The 19,322-nt window shown below is 38.3% G+C and overlaps 1 protein-coding gene across 1 annotated transcript in view; it reads right to left on the bottom strand.

The window, feature by feature from the left end:
• The window catches only part of LOC143031869 (uncharacterized), a 120,668-nt gene extending 107,690 nt beyond the window's left edge, over positions 1-12,978 (bottom strand). Inside the window, exon 1 of the mRNA XM_076196223.1 lies at positions 12,940-12,978. The gene's annotated coding sequence lies outside the window, so the exon portion shown is untranslated. The remainder of the gene's footprint in view (positions 1-12,939) is intronic.
• Between the last annotated feature and the right edge of the window lie 6,344 nt (positions 12,979-19,322).

The following is a 19,322-nucleotide window of genomic DNA, read 5'->3' as shown; positions in this document are numbered from 1 at the left end:
CCTCAGTTTTCGCGTTTTTCTTGTAAAGAGATGTTACCCGAGCCCTTTTAATGTCGCTTGGGATAAATCCTGAACCAATAGACAAATTTATTATGTGGGTTATTGTGGGAGTAATAATTGAGGCTCCATCCTCAACAAACCTCGCAGGAATGTCGTCTAACCCTGTAGCCTTATTGGCACTTATGCTAGCCAGTAATTTAAACACTTCTTTTTGAATGGTCTTATGCAATTTGAAACACTTTGAGGACTTGTTTTTATAGTACTCCTGAACGTACCCCAGCCCAAACTTCCCAGAATCTGTAGGGAGGGATTGAACTAGTTTTGTGGCAATGGTTGTGAAAAAGGTGTTGAAGTGGTTGGCTATGGTGTTCCTATCAGAGTTAAGCTCGCCGTTTATCAAGAGTCCTATCCTGTCTACTTTGTTACTAGGCTTTGTGTGAACCTCAAGGGTCTCCAGTGTTTGCCAAAGCTTCCTTGGATCGTGTTTGTTCTGGTGCACCATCTTAGTACAATAATCAGCTTTGGCTTTATCCTTCTAATGATTCACCTGATTCCTATAGTACAGAAAGCCATCATAGTCCTCCTGATTTCCACTTTTCCTAAATCTGGCAATAAATCTGTCTCTATCTCTAATTAAACCCAGTACTTCGTTAGTCATCCATGGCTCCGTCCTCTGTTTTATTCGTATCTCTTTGAGAGGCGCTACTCTGTCTATAATAGTAAGAAATTTGTACTTAAAATTAGACCAAGCCTTATAAACATCTGTACAATTTAGAACTGGCGACCAGTCTGTCCTACCCAGTTCATCTACAAGATGTTCTCGTGAGTAATGCTTCATGGAACGAAGCTTCACTGTGTTGTGCTTGTTGAAAATCGTCTTCCTAGCTTTCCTAGTACAATATATGAGCTTGTGGTCACTGAGACCATAATCACAAGCACCAGCCTGCGTTATCTTGTTACGATCGGAGACCAGGATAAGATCTATGATGGACCTGGATGTGCCTGTTATTCTAGTGGCCTCGTCAATCAGTTGTGTCAGGCCATGAGATATAAGCAAGTTTCTCATTGCTTCAATAAGGTTATAATTTGTACTTGCCAGATTCGTATTTAAATCACCTAGGATAATTTCTTGGTCATGCATATTGACCCGATTGAAACAGGTAGATTCTAATGCGCTATAGAAGGACATCTGTTTCGGTGGTCTGTAACAAACCCCGTATAAGATGGGATGCGATTTAGGGAACAGTATTTCTACCCACACAGCTTCGAGCCCATCGTTACTCATAAGGTCTGTACGGGAGTTCAATGCTAAATCTAAAGATTTAGCATTCAACCCCCGTACAGACCTTATATGTAAGTGCAAACCCCTCCTCCGGTCCTCTTTCTATCATTACGCACAACACTATAACCCGGAATCGCAATTTCTGAGTCGGAGATGGTACTGTCTGGCCAAGTTTCGCTGACACCGATGACTGCTGCCCTGGTCCGCCGCGCAAGTAGACGGAATTCGTCTATCTTAGGTAGAAGGCCTCTGGCATTTAAGTGCACGAAGTGGAGGTCCCGCTTGTTGAAGCAGTTGAAATCATCCCCCGGGTGCTGACTGGGGGGAGGCATAGCGATCGGGGTTAACAGGTGAAGGGTCAACCTCACCGTCGGACAAGGGGGCTCCTGGTAGTTCATTGAGTGTACACCCATTGCAAGTGAAGTGGAGAATGTCCTCACTCACCAGGGCAGCATTGTAGGTCTCGAGAGAAATTCCACAACACATGATGTGAGTCCATTTCCCACACGATTTGCAGCTGATGGCTCGGCTATTGCGACGGACTCCTTTTAGACAGCTTACACATGGGTGTTGTGGGACTCTCGTTGCAGCTGGGCCAGGACAGGGATGTATATCACCACAGAGAAGGAGGGCGTAGGACACCAGAAGCTTGGAAGTGTTGATTTTTCGCTTCGGTGTTACATGAGAACTTCCCCTTTGTTTGGCTAAACGAATCCGACGCCACTTTCTGACTTCTGTTGTTGTGGTAGGCGGGGGAAGGAACTGAAACAGAGTATGGTGGTTAAGAGAGATTATAGAGCTTCTGTCTCTCACCCCAATGTTAGAAAGGAGCGGAGGGTAACCAGGAATGCCCACTGCAACGTATGAAGGTTGACCACTTGCAGCTACGTTAATCAGTAAGACCGCTCCCAGCATGGCTAAAAGCATACCGGTCATCCCTGGCGCCATGTCGTAAATTTTCACGTGTATATACTATTCACGGCACCTATTACAAGCTCTTGAACTGGAGACACTTAAACACGCGTACTCGCAACAACACTTCGGCCCCATTCAGGGATTTAAACAAGTCAATTAAGATTTCTTCTCTGTGCCAGGTTTATCCCTTCTGCCTTTACTACGATGAGCATTAAAGTCAGGATGGTTAAAAGTTTGGGAATAAGATCGGAGGGATAAGAAAGAGAAGGAAATAAGATCGGAAAGAGAAGGAGAAGGATACGAAAGAGGGAGGAGGGGGAGGAGGAGACTTGGCGAGGGGAAAGCAGGGAGGAGGAGGAGGTCTAGCCGTCCAGAGCCGTTTACTTGGTGTGCGAGGTGTGTTTGGGGGGGGGGGGTAGATGGTTTATGACACAGCCACAATGGCACTCTTGTTCAACTTATAAACAAGCTCGGCCTCGGGCCTCGGGCATTTCGATTCTTCCTTTCAAATTTCAAATTTGTTTTCCTAATTGTGGCTGCCACTGGCTCAGCTAGTCACTGCATCTGTGAGCCATGCTTAGATTATTCATTCACGAGTCACTTAGAAACCTAACCCCTCCTTTGGCACTCCCCCCGCGCGATAAAATCCCCAAAACACGGGACCACGCACACACACGTCCGCACGAACACACACGACACTTATAAACTGTTTACTGTAGTATTGAAATGTATCTAACAGAGTTGCTCATTACTAAGTTAATGTTGAAATATAAAAATATAGCATTTTATGGGATGTTTGTGGTGAGTTTACAATTATCGCCTTCTTACTTGGATTACAGGGTGTATACACCAAGTATTCTTTTTTTTTCTCTTTTCCTATGGGACATTCGGGCTGATAATGAACACTACTAGAAAGTGGAGTGGCCCCCTCAAGATAGCCAAAGTTATGGGTGGTATACTTATTAGCCCGAGAATGTTGATGTCAATGCAACCTGAGAATGCCACGAGTACTGTCGAAAGTTCTGGGTGTACATTTCGAGGTATAGTTAATGGATTCCTTGGTAATAATAAAGACCCAAGCCACACGCAGCTTGTAGCAAAACTTTTGAAAAACTATAAGAACTTAGGATGTAGAATGTAATGTTTCGTGGAAACTTGGAAGGAGTGAGTGAAGAGCATGGTGAGAAGTTCCATCAGGTCATTGCTGCTACGATGGAGAAAAGATACCAAGGAAGCTGGGAGACTATGGTCCCTGGTGCGTCAAGATCAAGGAGTTTACAGTAAGAAATCACGCTCATTTTCATTTCTAGCGGGCTCCTCCGTATCACGTGTTTTTAAACTACATTATCTCATTAATTTAAAAAGGATATGCAAGGATAAGATATCAGCTACAATCTATAGACAATGTGAATATGCTAAATATAGTATACTATCGTAGTTTCATATAGTTTGTTTTCTATATAAAACATTAATCATATCTTGAAATATCGTTTATATGCAATTTTCAATTGTATTTCTAAAATCAGGAAGGAAAACATTAGTAGCAAGAAAGACATTTAAAGAAACAAAACTAGTGTTACCCAGTGTTATTGGTCACACCAGGCTTTGTACAGACGTACATTACTTTGAATATCCTTAGTTTTGTCGCAATTACTTACACCTTCTCTCTCTCTCTCTCTCGTACTGGATAAGATACTAATAGAATGAGAAGAGGGTCGCGGCCTGAAAGTTAGAAATACAGTGTGTAATAGAAAGAGGAGGACGACACTCCTTATGTATTCATTGGGAGTATCTAAGCTAGCTAGAATATTTTCTTTTCTATTTGTTTAGTTTCATTTCAGTTTACTTAACTACTAGGTTGGCCTGATGCAATGTATACTGGTTGTGGCGGTAATGTCTGGGTACTTAGTAGACTCTCTGGTCACCATGCACGGGGCTGTACTCTTTCTTGTCATTCGTTTGCTTTCGGATGCTCTGGGGTAGTGAGGTCTTCAAGTAATTTGTCCCAGGTTTGATCCCATATACGGTGGTGTGTGATGTTGAGAGGTTGTGTGTTCATTCTTTTGTGGATTTCTTTGATTGTTTCGTGAAATGGTGGGGTTTAGCCACTGGCAAAGCTGAGGGCTGCACGGACAAAACCCCAGCGAACAAAAACCCAACAGACAAAACCGCAGTGCTCCAAATGGACAAAAACCCAGCAGAGGCAGGACAAAACCCTAGCAGACAAAAACCCAGTGCTCCATACGGACAAAGCCCCAGTGCTCCTAACGGACAAAACCCCAGCAGAGGCAGGACAAAACCCAGCATTATAAAACCCCAGCAGGTTTAGATTGACACAACTTTGGTACTATATGGAAAATATATGGCATTTTTCAACTGAGTTTAATACCAGTAAAAAGTAACTTAGCATAGTCTCTTCCTGTTAGTTTGGGGTGTATTCATACCCACCACAGTGACACTCTAATGAGGTGTGAGTACCAGGGTAACATTCATTTTGGTTTATTTTATTTATTTTTTATTTTTGCTCACCCACAAATATGCTTAACATTACTGGGGTTTTAAAATTCCTGCCCTGCTGTGGTTAAGTATCCAAACTGAGGCAGGTGTTGATTCGCTCAACAAATGACAGCTGAGGCACTGCGCACCTAACAGTCAACATTTGAATAGTGTCCTCTCAGAGGTGTTACCCTGAGATGTGTGAATGATATGGCTATATCAACTCTTATGCTGGATGGACTAACCAGTAATCCAACAATCCCAGAAGAAGCATGGAGGTGATACAGAACAACAAAGGCGGTCTGAAGATTTGTTCTGAAGGCTATGTCTACACAAAGAAGACCAAGTCAAAAAGCACTATCCGGTGGGAATGTTCACATCGAGCAGCATATTCATGTAAAGGTGCAATCAGTACAAACCTCACTATGGACTCAACTTTGAACTTCAGAGAGCATAATCATGAACCGAATCCTAATGCTGCTTGAGTTGCAAAACTACGGTCGCAGATCAAATCAGATGCGAAAATGAAAAAGGGGAAGGGAGTCCAAGTGTATGCTGAAGCTATGCTTGGAGCAACAGATGAAGTCCGTACCATGGTTGGGAAACCAGAATCAATTAAGCGGGATATTAGACGCCAATGGCAAGGAGTCAGACCTGTGGAACCTCCCTCACTAAAGGAACTAATCCTAGAGGGAAGTTGGACAACAACTGGTGGAGATAACTCAAAGCCATTCCTGATTCATGACAGTGGGGTTCGATATAGCCAACAGATTACTCGTATTTGCATCTCGAAAAGGTCTGGGACTATTGGGCAGGTCTCCACGATGGCATATGGATGGTACATACTCAATGGCACCAAATATTGCTAAGCAGGTTTGTCATCCATATAGTTTAGAGTGAACCAGTTCTGAGCTATCATGTTCCAAAGGTAGTCCTTCGTGTTTGATGGATAGCAATGAAATTATGCATATATACAAGAAATAAGTGTATATAAAGCTTGTGTTAAGGTGACTACAACGGGTAAAAACAGCAACATTCAAGTACACGTAAAAAGCACCCAATAAACACTTGAAGGAGTGTTGGCTACAGATTGCATTAACAGATGAGATCTTTTGATTAGAAATACGAGGGAGACATAAGAGGTCATGGAAACAAGTTAAGAAAGACCACATGTCTAACGGATGTGAAGTTGATATAGCCCAAGCTCAAACAGCACATGAGTTAAAATCTAAATATAATTGGATATCAAAGGTATAAATTAAGTTTGAAATGCACATTAATTTGAGACTAGGTGTGATAAAAAGTTAGAGAATAGGGGACGGAATCCAATGAGCGTTGTTCCTCTTCTGTATACTACGATTATTTAATTACAATTAGCTAAACACACACAAATACTAACATAGACAGGTTAGTTTCAGGATTAATTGAACTAAATGATTACCTGTCAAAAGAAAAACCAGACATAATTGTAGGGACAAAATTAAGGGTTCCACTATTACCAAACAGTGTAGGACATGGATTGTAATCACTGCCTTAGAAATAGAGAGGAGAGACAAGGCTTTCATTACACGAGATGCTGAAGGATGGAGGAAACGTGGTACTTATGGGAGATTTTAACTGCAAAGAAGTTTGTTGGGAAGAGATGATAATGAAAGGTTTAGAGGATCGACGGGGAAATTTATTACTTGACATGACTATAGAGCATGCACTGACACAATGGGTAAAGGAAATACTAGATTGAGAAATAATGAAGAATAGTTGAGAATAGATCTATTTACGCCAGAGCCTGAAATTGTGGAAAAATTGAGTACAAGACACCAATTGGGAAGAGTGACCATATATTACTTGAGTTAGAACTAAAGGAGGAAATATATAGAGATGAAAATGAAAAATACAGAAAAGAGACTGATGCATAGTAAAACGGACTTTCAGAAACTTTTTTTTTAAGCGGATTGGGAAAAAATCAACAATGTAGAAACACAAGTGGAAAAAAATGGATGATTTTGATGGAAATCTATAAAGCAGGAGTGGATGAATATGTCCCAAAGCAAAAAACAGAAAAAGGTGTATTATTAGTGCTGGTTTGATAAAAGGTGCAACGAACCAAAAGATAGAAGAGATGAATATGGGAAAATATAAAAAACAAAGAAAAAAAATAGGTGGTGGCAAATATATATAAAAGGCATGACTATGTTAGAATACGCATGAAGGAAAAAATAAAATATAAAAAGGACATAACAGGAAAATGTAAGGATAAACCCGAGTTATTACATGTGTGAACGGTAGATAAAAAACAAACAGGAAATAGTGAAACACCACGAACAGGCTATTCTTGGCACAAAAAATAACGTAGTAAATGAATAGAATAAACTTCATGCAGAGGCAGTGCAATGCAGTTCAGCTCCAAGCTTTAAGAATCATTTAGGTAAATATCTAAGCAAGATGCTGTAGTGATTGACATTTATTTCCAATTTTGTTATCCTGTCTGATTCTTATTTGCTTGATTCACATTATTAGTTATATGTCAATTTATTATTTACTACTTACCAGTTTTTTATTCAACTATACCTATGCATCTTTTATTATCTATAATAGTGTGTTTTTATTTATCGTTATTACTTTTTTCCACATCCGACCTAGTTACGGACCAAAAGGTCTCCTGTCGGCATGCTCCGCCTTTGTAATCCTTTGTCATGGAGATGTCATATTTATTTCAGAAATAATCAAACCATGAAATTCTATCTCAAGAGGTACTAAAGAAGAACAAGCACAATCAAATCTACTAGACTCCAGAAATTCTTCCTGCTACACACAATAACAAAGTTCAGTAAATAAATTGTATTTCTTCTTCATTAGAAATGAACAATGCATCATATGTCTTGTATCACTCTTGGAAAGACTTAATTGAAGTCTGGGAGTTGTGTCTCACAGGATAAATTGAACACTGCTGAATATATGATGATATATTTACAGTAATACAGATTACAAATAACTTTGGCGTATGCTGTACTCTGAACTACTTTACACAATACTAAGGTAAACAGAACTGTATCCGTCATGATGTACAGATATCTGTATCCACCAGTTGCACAATTTTTTAATATCTTTGACATTTTCCCTAACTGCAAAAACATTCATGCACTTCATGGAACCCTTAAGAATTTTGAAAAAAAAAAAACGAACAAGCAAAAATGCAATTACGAAATAGGCCAAAGGTCACTCAAATAACTTCTTAACTATAAGTAAATCGATTACGATTTCAATTGACACTATGCACATGAAAATCCACCAACCAAATTATTTGTAACAGTGAATCAGTGCTTAATAGCTGACAGTACCATCATACAAGAAAGTTATATCACTTAGGTCACACTGGAACAAGCAAAAATGCAATTACACAATAGGCCAAAGGTCACTCAAATAACTTCACAACTGAGAGTAAATCAATTAAGATTTCAACTGACAGTATGCACGTGATAACCCATCAACCCAACTGGTTTATAACAGTGGATCAGTACTTAATAGCTGCAATTACCATCATACAGGAAAGTTATATTGCTCAGGTCACACTGGAAAGGCCTCTCACCAGCATAGGTCATCATGCAATACACGAGATCAACTTTTCGTGAGGAAGTGTGTCATTACGTGACATTTGAAATAAGTCCTCCGTGTGCAAGCTGAAAAGGCTTCTCTCCAGTGTGGGTCGCCACATGACATCTAAGTTTACTTGGTTCTGAGAAAGCTGCATCACACAGGTCACACTTGAAAGGCTTCTCTCTAGTGTGGGTCATTATGTGATATTTGAGACAATTCTTTTGTGAGAAAGCTGCATCACACAGGTCACACTGGAAAGGCTTCTCTCCTGTGTGGATCATCATGTGTCGTCTGAAATCATTCTTTCGTGAGAAAGACGCATCACACATGCTACACTGGAAATGCTTCTCTCCGGTGTGTGAAACTATGTGTTGCTTAAGGTCACCCTTTGCTAAGAAAGCTGCATCGCACAGGTCACACTTAAAAGGCTTCTCTCCAGTGTGAGTCATCAGGTGTCGTTTGAGATCATTCGTTCGTGTGAAAGCCGCATCGCACAGGCCACACTTGAAGGGCTTCTTTCCAGTGTGTATCATCAGGTGTCGTTTGAGATCAATCGTTCGTTTGAAAGCCGCATCGCACAGGCCACACTTAAAAGGCTTCTTTCCGGTATGGGTAATCATGTGTCCTTTGAGATTATCCTTTCTTGAGAAAGCTGCATCACACACGTCACACTTGAAAGGCTTCTTTCCAGTGTGGGTCACCATATGATATTTAAGAACACTTTGCTGAGAATGCTGCATCACACAGGTCACACTTGAAAGGCTTCTCTCCTGTGTGAGTCATCACGTGATATTTGAGGCCAGTCTTTCGTGAAAAAGCTGCATCACACAGGTCACACTTGAACGACTTATCTCCAGTGTGGGTTACCATGTGTCGTTTGAGATGATTCTTTTGTGAGAAAGCTGCATCACACAGGTCACACTGGAAAGGCTTCTCTCCTGTGTGGGTCATCATGTGTTGTTTGAGATAATTCTTTTGTGAGAAAGCCGCATCACACAGGTCACATTGGGAAGACTTCTCTCCAGTGTGGGTAACCATGTGTCGTTTGAGATGACACTTTGCTATGAAAGCTGCATCGCACTGGTCACACTTGAAGGGCTTCTCTCCAGTGTGGGTCACCACGTGTTGTTGGAGATTATTCTTTTGTGTGAAAGTTGCATCACACAAATCACATTGGAAAGGCTTCTCTCCAGTGTGGGTCACCGCGTGTCGATTAAGATTACTCTTTGTCGAGAAAACTGCATCACATAGATCACATTGAAAAGGTTTCTTTCTAGTGTGGGTCATCGTGTGATATTTAAGATGACTCATGTGATAGGTGTTTTGCGGATGACACAAGATTATATTTATGTGACGAATATAAGGAATCTTCGGATACCTTTTCCCAGGAACTGTTGATAGCTACTCTCATCCTGAAAGTTAATATGTAATAAGTATGACAACTAAGTTCTTGAGAGACTGTAATAGGAGTGACACCAAGGAATACAAGTAGAGTGGGGCATTAACCAAAATGAAATCAGGGAAGGGAATAAACATTTCGTAACAAGAAGGTTAAAGGAAGAAGAAAGAAATGGAAGGTTGAACAAATATGGGGTAGTCAAAATTATTCAGGAAACGATAAAGCGAAAGACTGAACAAATAATGCAAAGAGATAGAGCCCACAAGAAAAAGAAATCAATGTATGATATAGGATACAACACCACAGCTGGAAACAAGAAATATTTGCAAAAATGTTTGCAGAGGACCACTACACACACACATCAATCAAGGATTTCAAAAACCAACATTAGAGAGATTCATAAGATTCTGATATTCATTTTTACAATAAATCACTTGTTTTCAATTTTTCAAAGAAACCCCCACCCTCTCCGTGATAAGTAAATTACTTACAGGTTAGGTTAGATTCCCCCCTCACTTTCATCAGATACAGAGACAAGGTGCACAGTGGGAGTAGCCCCATAGCAATCTTGTAAATCAACACAATATTTCATTTTCAAGGTTATGGTGAATGGTACTATTTTTTAAACATTACGATATTAAGATTACTTGCTAATATTTTGGAGTATCATGAAAATATACAAATACATTAACCAAATTGCAACAAATTAAGATAACAAACAATTCGTACCAAAGAAGATTAAAAAGAAAAGAATGAGAAAAAAAAATGGACCATTGAACAAATGTAAAAAATACGAAGAACCACAGAAACTGGATAAAGGAGTGAAAAGGTAATGAAAATTAATAGATAAGAAGTCACAAGAGTGGGTGAATAGATATTACAGAAAGAATAAGGGGGAAATTGGAGTATGATGGACACAATAACACAGATAACTGGACTTATTATTTTTTTTTCAGAGGTCAACCACCCGATAATCGAAGATGCCAGGAATGAATATGTCATTCTTGTAAATCCTTTATTGGTTTCCATTTGTCAGGGAACACCTCCGATCCCGCCCCTACACACACACACACCAATCACGGATGTCATAAATCAACATCTGAGAGATTTATGATAATCTAATACTGTATTGGTTTCTACAGCAAATTACTTGTTTTCCATTTTGGAGGGAAACAAGTGAAATTTCACACTAATACCACCAGAATCCTATAAATAGAAATATAAAATATTGATTTATGACATCTTTGAGTGAGATGTAAATGATTTCTAATCAATATATCCTAACCTATCCCTACCTACAACTACGTTAGGTTAGATTCACCCCTCACTTCCATCAATTACTGTAACAAGGCCCACAAAGGAATCAGCTTATTGATTTATAGTTCAGTGAAAACAACCACTTCAAATGAATTACGTGTGATGTGTAAATATTTGTGCTGTGTAGCAATCCTACTCGTAAATCAACATGGAGTTGCTAACCATAAACCTATCCTAACCTAACCTAACCAAACCTATTCTAACCAAACCTATTGTGACCTAACCAAACCTAAGCTAACCTAAGCTAACCTAACCAAACTTAACCTAACCTAACATAACATAACATAACCTAGCGTAACCTAACGTAATGTAACCTAACGTAACATAAGCTAATGTAACGTAACGTAACCTAGCGTACGTTAGTTTACGGTTAGCAACTCCTGCGCATGTGGAGTGGTCTTCGCTAAATGTTAGGTTACATTATGTTAGGTTACGCTAGGTTAGTCTACGATAGGTTAGGTTAGGTTAGGTTACGTTAGGTTAGGTTAACTTTGGTTAGGTTAGCTCAGGTTTGGTTAGGTTACGTTACGTCAGGTCACAATAGGTTTGGTTATGTTATGTTAGGATAGGTTAGTTTACGGTTAGCAACTCGTGCGCGTGTGGAGTGGCCTTCGCTAAATGTAGCTGATATAGCGATAAATATTTCGAATTGTTGGTAGCTTGGTAAACAAACATGGGTACCGCTCGCGTTAGCCGACCACACTCCGGACCTCAAATGTGATTTTTTTTTCCTTAGATCTTTTTTGTGTTCTTGTTCATTTTCTACCTGTTTTGCAACGTGCATTACTTGATTTAATGCTCCCCACCCAAAAACCCCGATTTCGCACAGGTCCCCAGAGATCGTTGGGGAGATGTAGGCATAAGTGCATAACTTCAATAATAAATTACTTGAAAAAGTACGCATTTGCGATGGAAATGATGTACACCATTGTTCATATCACAACATTTCTCACCAGAAACACATAAGCCACATACCAAAATCGTTGGTTAGGTGAAACTATAAATTGTCCCTCATCCCTCACCTACAAAAAAAAAAAAAAAAAAAAAAATGCATGGTAGGTGCGATTTGTTGAGTTACGATTATTTACAACATATTCATGCTAGTACATCACGACAACAATATGAAGCATTTTTTCTTGGGGGGGGGTAGGTTATGGTGAATGACTGCTCATGGAACCTTCCGATATAAATTACAAATATTGAGTGAAGCTATGGTTCTTTCTGTGACATTTCACGGCATGCATTTGAAGTATTCCACTCCCAAATAATGTATGATACTCCTACAATCCGCATCCATCGCAATGAAAAGAAGTTGCCAAGAATATATTACCCCAAGAAACGTATCCCCGAATTTGTTGCTTAGTATCTATGGTCGTTGCATGCGAGAATGTAAACAATAGACGAGAGTTTTGACAAGACTTCATTCTCACTACCAAATTGGAAGTGCCCATATTCGATCAGAACTAACATGAAACCTAACGGCAACATCAAGTGATAAACAGACAAGGAAAATAACCTCCACCATACAATAAATATATGTACACCATTGTTGACCGCCCTTAATATTACACTTATTACCTGCGTGCATGTCGTGATGATGTGCTTCTAAATTCTATGCCACTTCTGGATATCACAGATGTCCTAGGAATCTCAAAGATTCTTTTTAGTATATACTAAGTAACTGCTCATACCATAAAGCATACATTTGTATTCAATTGATACGAAATGACTGTCTCTGGTCCCCTTAACCCCCTACGTCTGTTGTCTGTGTAACTTATTGTAGAATAACAATCTAATGAGGACAACAATGGAAATAAGCGTACATGCTTTTTTGTGTTATCCTCGGCAATTTTGTAATTATTATTTCGAAGTATGAGTTATTGTACTTTTTTTGCACTTCATGTACATTGATTCTTTGCCAAATAAGTTTACTTACTTATAACTTGTAGAGGACGAAGTGGCGGCCCGCCAAGATGAATGTAAACAAATAACATACGAGCGATCTCACTAAACGTCGACCAAAGTCGCCCAACGCCAACCAAAGCCGACCAAACCTAAACAATGACAGCTTTTGCTCAAATGCATAATTTATATATACAAATAGCATTTGGTTGCATCATTTGACCTATTTTCTTTAAAATGTGTGATTTCCATTTAAAATGATCAAAAGAGAAGTTACGTTTTTATCCTCTGCAAAATTACCAACCGCCGACTAAAGTCGACTAAAGCCGACCAAAACCAAACAATGACGGCTTTTGCTCAAATGTATAATTTGATATAAAAACTAGCATATGGTTGCATTATTTGACCTATTTTCTTTAAAATATGTGATTTCCATGTAAAATTATCAAAGAGAAGTTATGTTTTCATCCTCTGCAAAATTGCCAACCGCCAACCAACGGCGACCAAACCTCAACAATGACGGCTTTTGGTCGGCGGTTGGTAATTTTGTAGAGGATAAAAACGTAACTTCTCTTTGATCATTTTACATGGAAATCACACATTTTAAATAAAATAGGTAAAATAATACAACCTTATGCTATTTTATATATATAACTTATGCATTTGAGCAAAAACCGTCATTGTGTGGTTTTGGTCGGCGTTGGTCGACGTTTAGTGACCCACATACGAGTACATCGCCTGGCATGTAAGGTCAAAATGCAATGGGTAAAGTAATTTTTCTAGCCCACCCATTCCCTTTCATAAATTGTCGATTCCAACATGGTAATGTTCATATTTCTATTAAAATAAGGGTTTATAGGAGTGGATTTCCAAGCGGATAAGTGACAAAATATCATGTGATTGTTCAAATTGGGTTAAAAGCATGAAATATGACAGAATGACGTTAGACTAGAGTCCCAATCTTATGAAGAGTTTCAGATAAAGGACCATCTCGAACTCTGCCCATTAAGAGACTAGCAGTCTTTTTCCAACATGTTCGGCATGGCTGGACATTATCTTCAGCATTACATGCTTGTACGCTTATAAACTGTTTACTGTAGCAGTGAAAGGTATCTAACAGAGTTGCTCATTACTAAGTTAATGTTGAAAATATAAAAATATACCATTTTATGGGATATTTGTGGTGAAATTAAAATTATCGCCTTCTTACTTGAATTACAGGGTGTATACACCAAGTATTCATGTTTTCTTTGCCTATGGGACAGTCGGGCTGATAATGAACACTACTAGAAATAGGAGTTGCCCCCTCGAGATGGCTTGCAGCCAGGAAACTCGATGTTATTAGACAGCCTCTTGTAGACCTTACCAAAGTGTTGATATACCTACTTCATATAAAGCTTGGTTTGGTCAAACAGTTTGTAAAAGCATTAGTTCATAGCAGAAAAGCATTTCAAGAGATTCGTCTACTCTTTCCAAAACTATCAGAGTTCAAAGTTTAGTGTGGTATATTTACTAGTCCGCAAGTAAGGAGAATGTTGAAGTCAATACACCTTTGAAATTGCAATGAGTATTGTTGAAAGAGAGTCGTGGCATGCATTTCGAGGTAGAGTTCGTGGATTCCCTGATAACGATGAAGAGGGCTGCGGCCTGAAAGTTGGAAAGGAAATACAGTTTGTATGGGAAAGAGAGTGACGACACTCCTTGTGTATTTGTTGGGAATAGCTAAGCTAGCTAGGATAGTTTCTTTTTCCTTGTTTAGTTTCATTTCAGTTTACTTAACCACTAGGTTGGTCAGATGCAATGTATACTGGTTGTGGCGGTAACGTCTGGGTTCTTGGTAGACTCTGTGGCCTCCATGCATGGGGCTGTACTCTTTCCTCTTGTCGTTTGCTTGCTTTCGGATGCTCTGGGGTAGTGGGGTCTTCAAATATTTGTCCCAGGTTTGATCCCACATACGGTGGTGTGTGATGTTGAGAGGTTGTATGTTCATTCTTTTGTGGATTTCTTCAATTGTTTCGTGAAATGGTGGGGTTTAGCCACCGACAAAGCTGAGGGCTGCACGGACAAAACTCTAGTGGACAAAAACCCAACGGATAAAACCCCAGTGCTCCAAACGGACAAAACCCAGCATTATAAAACCCCAGCAGATTTAGATTGACACAACTTTGGAAAATATATGGCATTTTTCAACTGAGTTTAATACCAGTAAAAAGTAACTTAGCAGTGTCTCTTCATGTTAGTTTGGGGTGAATTCATACCCACCATAGTGACACCCTAATGAGGCGTGAGTACCAGGGTAACATTCATTTTAGTTTATCTTATTTTATTTATTTATTTATTTTTTTTTTTGCTCACCCACAAATATGTTTAACATTACTGGGGTTTTAAAATTCCTGCGCTGCTGGGGTTAAGTATCCACACTAAGGCAGGTGTCGATTCGCTCAACAAATGACAGCTGAGGCACTGCGCACCTAACAGTCAACATTTGAATAGTGTCCTCTCAGAGGTGTTACCCTGAGATGTGTGAATGATACAGAACAACAAAGGCGGTCTGAAGATTTGTTCTGAAGGCTATGTCTACACAAAGAAGACCAAGTCAAAAATCATTATCCGGTGGGAATGTTCACAGCGAGCAGCATATTCATGTAAAGGTGCCATCAGTGCAAACCTCACCATGGACTCAACTTTGAACTTCAGAGAGCATAATCATGAACCAAATCCTAATGCTGCTTCAGTTGCAAAAGTACGGTCGCAGATTAAATCTGATGCGAAAATGAAAAAGGGAAAGACAGTCCAAGTGTATGCTGAAGCTATGCTTGGAGCAACAGATGAAGTCCGTACTACCATGGTTGAGAAACCAGAATCAATTAAGCGTGATATAAGACGCCAAAGGCAATGAGTCAGACCTGTGGAACCTCCCTCACTAAAGGAACTAATCCGAGAAGGAAGTTGGACAACAAGTGGTGGAGATAACTCAAAGCCTTTCCTGATTCATGACTGTGGGGTTCGATGCTGCCAACAGATTACTAGTATTTGCATCTAAAAAAGGTCAGGGACTGTTGGCCAAGTATCCACAATAGCATATGGATGACATATACTCAATGGCACCAAATATTGCTAAGCAGGTTTATGTCATCCTTATAGTTTAGAATGACCAGCTCTGAGCTATCATGTTCCAAAGGTAGTCCTTCGTGTATAATGGATAGCAATGAAATTATGCATATATACAAGAAATGAGTATATATAAAGCTTGTGTTATGGTGACTACAATAGGTAGAAACTGCGAAATTCAAGCACATTTAGAGAAAACTCAAGGAACACTTTAAGGAGTGTTGGCTACGGATTGCATTGACAGAAGAGATCTTTTGATTACAAATACGAGGGAGGCATTAAGAGGTCATGGAAACAAATTAAGAAAGACCACATGTCTAACGGATGTGAAATTGATATAGCTCAAGCTCAAACAGTACATGAGTTAAAATCTAAATGTAATTGGATATCAAAGGTATAAATTAAGTTTGAAGTGTACATTAATTTGAGACTAAGTATGATAAAAAGTTAGATAATAGGGGACGGAATCCAATGAGTGTTGTTCCTTTTCTGTATACTACAAGTATTTAATTACAATTAGCTAAACACACACAGACACACAAATTGAAGTGATAAGTGGTGTTCCACAAGGAACATTTTTGGCCCCAATAATGTTTGCTATATATATTAATGATATGGATGAAGGAATTGAAAGTTATATGAGCTTCTTTGCGGATGATGCAAAATTGTTGAAAAAAGTGAACACTGAAGATTGTGAGTCGCTACGGAGTGATCTCAATAAAGTATGGGAATGGAGTAGGAAGTGGGAGATGGAACTCAATATCAAGAAGCGTAGTATAATGGAATTTGGAAGAAGCCACAAAAGAATAGTGGGATCATATAAATTGGGAGAAGAATTAAAAAAAAAAGTAGAAAATGAGAAGGACCTGGGAGTCATTATTATGAATAATATGTCACCTGAGAGGCATATAAACAAATTTTTTGGAGAAACTTACAAATTAATAAGAACATTCAAGGTGGCTTTTACATACCTGGACGAAAAAATGGTGAAGAAAATACTAGTTACCTTGATAAGACCAAGATTGGAATATGCAGCAACGATGTGGTCACCAAGTACAAAAAATGTATAACAAAACTTGAAAGAATACAAAGAGCAATTACAAAACTAGCACCAACACTCTCAAAACTATCATATGAAGAGAGACTAAAAAAAACTTGAACTACAGACATTAGAACAAAGAAGAGAAAGAGGAGACTGGATAAATATCTATAGAATCATGAAAGGCATAGAAACCATTGATTGAGAAGATCTAATAAAATGGATAGTAGAAATACAAGAGGACATGGAAAGAAAATCAAGACAGTTATAGAAGGGACCTGAAAAAGAAAAGCTTTCCCCACAGAGTAATAGATATCTGGAACAAGTTGGACGAAAAAGTGGTGTGTGCAAAAACAATTCATGAATTTAAAAACAGTTTAGATAAAATGAGATATGAAGACGGGACACCACGAGCATAGCTTCCCTTCCCGTAAAATACAACTAGATAAATACACAGATACTAATATAGACGGATTAATTTCAGGATGAAATGAACTGAATGATTACCTGTCAAAAGAAAAACCAAACATGATTGCAGGGAAAAAAATAAGGGTTCCACTATTACCAGTGTCGGACATGGATTGTAATCACTGCCTTAGAAATAGAGAGGAGAAACAAAGTTTTCATTAAATAAGATGCTGAAGGATGGAGGAAACGTGGTACTTATGGGATATTTTAACTGCAAAGAAATCTGTTGGGAAGAGATTATAGTGAAAGGTTTAGAGGATCGACGGGGAAATTTATTACTTGATATGACTATAGAGCATACACTGACGCAATGGGTAAAACGAAATACTAGATTGAGAAATAATGAAGAACAGTTGAGATTAGATTTATTATTTATGTCAGAACATAAAATTGTGGAAAAATTGAGTACAAGACACCAATTGGGAAGAGTGACCATATATTACTTGAGTTAGAACTAAAGGAGGAAATATATAGAGATAAAAATGAAAAATACAGAAAAGAGACTGATGCATAGTAAAACGGACTTTCAGAAACTTTTTTTTTTTTCTTCCTTAAAACAGATTGGGAAAAAATCAACAGTGGAGAAACACAAGTGAAAAAAAGGAGATTTTGATGGAAATCTATAAAGCAGGAGTGGATATGTTCCAAAGCAAAAACAGAAAAAGGTGTATTATTAGTGCTGGTTTAATAAAAGGTGCAACGAACCAAAAGATAGAAGAGATAAATATGGGAAAATATGAAAAATAAAGAAAAAGAAAAAGATAGAAAGTGTCATATATAAAAGGCATGACTATGTAAAAATACACATGGAGGAAAAATTAAATATGAAAAAGACATAACGGGAAAATGTAAGGATAAACCAGAGTTATTACATATATGTGTGAACGGTAAAGAAAAAAACCACACACACACACAGGAAATAGTGAAACACCATGAACAAGCTATTCTTGGCACAAATAATAACGTAGTAAATGAATGGAATAAACTTTATGCAGAGGCAGTGCAATGCAGTTCAGCTCGAAGCTTTATGAATCATTTAGATAAATATCTAAGCAAGATGCTGTAATGGTTGTCATTTATTTCATATTGTGTTATCATGTCTAATTCTTATTTGCTTGATTCACATTAGTAGTTATATGTCAATTTATTATTTACTAACCAGTCTTTTTATTTTGTATTTAACTATACCTATGCATCTTTTATTATCTATAATATTATGTTTTTATTTATCGTTATTACTTTTTTCCACATCAGACCTAGTTACGGACCAAAAGGTCTCCTGTCGGCATACTCCGCCTTTGTAATCCTTTGTCATGGAGATGTCATATTTATTTCAGAAATGATCAGACCATGAAATTCTGTCTCAGGAGGTACTAAAGAAGAACAACCATAATCAAATCTACTAGATTCCAGAAATTCTTCCTGCTACAAACAATAACAAAGTTCAGTAAATAAATTGTATTTCTTCTTCATTAAAAAATGAACAATGCATCATATGTCTTATATCACTCTTGGAAAGACTTAATTGAAGTGTGGGAGTTGTGTCTCATATGATAAATTAAGCACTGCTGAATATATGAAGATATATTTACAGTAATACAGATTACAAATAACTTTGGCGTATGCTGTACTCTGAACTACTTTACACAATACTAAAGTAAACAGAACTGTATCCGTCATGATGTACTGATATCTATATCCACCAGTTGCACAATTTTCTAATATCTTTGACGTTTTCCCTAACTGCAAAAACATTCATGCACTTCATGGAACACTTAAGAATTTTGAAAAAAAAAAAA

The sequence above is a fragment of the Oratosquilla oratoria genome, chromosome 12, assembly GCF_046742065.1.
Source record: "Oratosquilla oratoria isolate Oo_2021 chromosome 12, ASM4674206v1, whole genome shotgun sequence".
NCBI classification, from domain to species: Eukaryota; Metazoa; Arthropoda; class Malacostraca; order Stomatopoda; family Squillidae; genus Oratosquilla; species Oratosquilla oratoria.
Note: the sequence above shows the minus strand (reverse complement) of the source record. Positions and strands in the feature narration are given on the sequence as shown.